Raw genomic sequence first — 2,569 nt, 5'->3', positions numbered from 1 at the left:
GTCAGACATGCCTGAGGTGAGTTAACACTCACACAGGCAGTTTTTATTTTTTCTTAGTAGGATGGCATAGTAGACATGTAAGGACCCCACCCATTTCAGAATTCGCATCTAAATTAAACAAAAATTGCTTGCTGCAAACACCTATGACTATCTATCTGAGGACTACAAACATGCCAAGCCAAAATTTCTGGGGATCAATGCCTCTGGAACCCGCCCTCTGGCAGGACATAGATAGATAACTGCCACCATCCATCCATGAATACAGGGAACTGGTGGATAAAAATCCAAGCACATACCTTGGTTGGTGTAACTAAGGCATGACCTCACTGTTTTTCAAAGTTCCTCAGCCAAACTGAGCCTTAATTGTAGCTCATAATTTAATTACACACCCTTTGTTGGCTTCCACATCTCAGGCCTCCACTTCCTTGCAAGTGTTCCCTGAGGTCATCTCCCAGATAATTGTCACTAAAAATCCTTATCTCAGAATCTGCTCCAGAGGGAACTCAAACCATCAAAGATGAGAAGCCACTGGAGGAAATCTAATCTGTAATTTTAAAGAATCACTCAGGAACTTCTGACTTCTAGCAAAATGTAGCTTATATTGGACTAACTTCTCCTATCAATAATTAGAAATTCTGAATAAAACAAAAATAACAGTTTGCAGACACTAGAGAGCAATGAAGAGCCAGCAGAAACTGAAAGGGATAGGCTCTTAAAGGAGGGAACATGGATAAAATCTACTTGTGTATGGATTTTCACCTAAAGGGCACACCTCAGTCGGCAAGGTGTAGGACAGATGGAGCTCAAGCAGGAAGTGTCAGTTTTTATCAGGCTGAAGAGTTCAGAGTTTGAAATTCAGAGTTGTCATAGCAGCTGAAAATGGAAGTGAGAAATCCCAGAAACAGTGAGTCACAGAGAGGGAGCCTCAGATTTTCCATATAAATTCTCCTCAAATCCTTGATCAACCCCTGAACTGTGTATTCATGGGAAAGGCCACAGGAGCCCAGTGGAAAGTAACAACTGGAAGGCTGAAAAAACAAAACAGCTATGCAGCTCCAGGGACCCAGAGTTTGGAGTTCAGGTCCCAGCAAGTTACAGGGAACTGGTAAGCACCTTGAGCCTTCCACTGAAACACAAAGAGCCACACCTTGGGAATAAGGATCACATCCCAGTATTAAAGGCTAGGCCCTAGAACTTAGGGGCAAAGTCCAAACAAATCCACTCTAACAAAGCGTAAGCCATGCATTCACAGGATCAAGGTGATCTGCCAGCTAGAACTACATACAATACATTTCTGTGATGCATCATCAAGTAAAAATTACTAGATATGTGAAAAAGCATGAAAATCTGATTCAGACATGGAGAGGGGAAAAAGCAGTCAATAGAAACAGATCCAGTGAACAGATGTTAGAATTAGTAGACAACTTTAAAATAACTTTGGCCTTTTTGTCCGACATCTTAGCGAGGCAGAAGTGGTTGCAGCTGCTCTCCGGGCTTCGCTATGCTGCCCAAGGACGACAAGTAGAAGAAAGATGCCGGAAAGTCGGCCAAGAAAGACAAAGATCCAGTGAACAAATCTGGGGGCAAGGCCAAAAAGAAGTGGTCCAAAGGCAAAGTTCGGGACAAGCTCAATAACCTAGTTTTGTTTGATAAAGCAACATATGACAAACTCTGTAAAGAAGTTCCCAACTATAAGCTTATAACTCCAGCTGTGGTCTCTGAGAGACTGAAGATTCGTGGTTCCCTGGCCAGAGCAGCCCTTCAGGAACTCCTTAGTAAAGGATTTATTAAACTGGTTTCAAAGCACAGAGCTCAAGTGATTTACACCAGAAACACCAGGGGTGGAGATGCCCCAGCTGCTGGTGAAGATGCATGAACAGGTCCCACCAGCTGTACATTTTGAAAAATAAAACTTTATTAAATCAAAAAAATAAAAAATAAAAATAAAATAACTTGGATAAATATGTTACAGAATTTATTGGAAAAGGATACAGTGGGTAGAGAAACGGAGAATTTCAGGAAAGATGTAGAAACTCTAAAAAAGAGTCAAAAGTAATTTCTAGAACTGAAAAATGCAATATCTGAAATGAAAAATTCATTGAAGTATCAAAGTAAATAAAACAAGACAGAAAAAAAAGCTTGTGAATTTGATAAGTTAATAGAAATTATACAAACTAAATAACAGAGAGAAAAAGATTAAAAAAAAAAAAGTAAAGGCTTGAGGACCTTTAGGAAAATATCATCTGGCCCAACATACATGTAATTGAAATCACAAAAAGTGAGATAAGAGAACTAGGTAGGAAAAAATATTTAAAGAAATATTTAAACCCACAGACCTAAGACACTAAGGGAATTGCAGACAGAATAAAGTCAAGGAAAATAACATCTCTGCACATAAAGTAAAACTACTGAAAACCAAAGATAATGATAACATATGAAAAGCAGTTGGAGTAAAAAGATATTATTAAAGGATATCCACACAAATGACAGCTGACTGCGCATGAGGAACAATTTCAGAAAACAATGAAACATAACAAGTCCCCAACATACAAATGAGTTCCACTCTGAG

The 2,569-nt window shown here is 39.2% G+C and overlaps 1 pseudogene; it reads left to right on the top strand.

Annotated features, from left to right (window-relative positions):
* The first annotated feature begins 1,501 nt into the window (after positions 1-1,501).
* Positions 1,502-1,876, top strand: LOC138070114 (small ribosomal subunit protein eS25 pseudogene; annotated as a pseudogene).
* The last annotated feature ends 693 nt before the right edge of the window (positions 1,877-2,569 follow it).

The sequence above is a fragment of the Capricornis sumatraensis genome, chromosome 23 (assembly GCF_032405125.1).
Source record: "Capricornis sumatraensis isolate serow.1 chromosome 23, serow.2, whole genome shotgun sequence".
Classification (NCBI taxonomy): Eukaryota; Metazoa; Chordata; class Mammalia; order Artiodactyla; family Bovidae; genus Capricornis; species Capricornis sumatraensis.
This window is presented reverse-complemented; position numbering and strand designations above follow the sequence as displayed.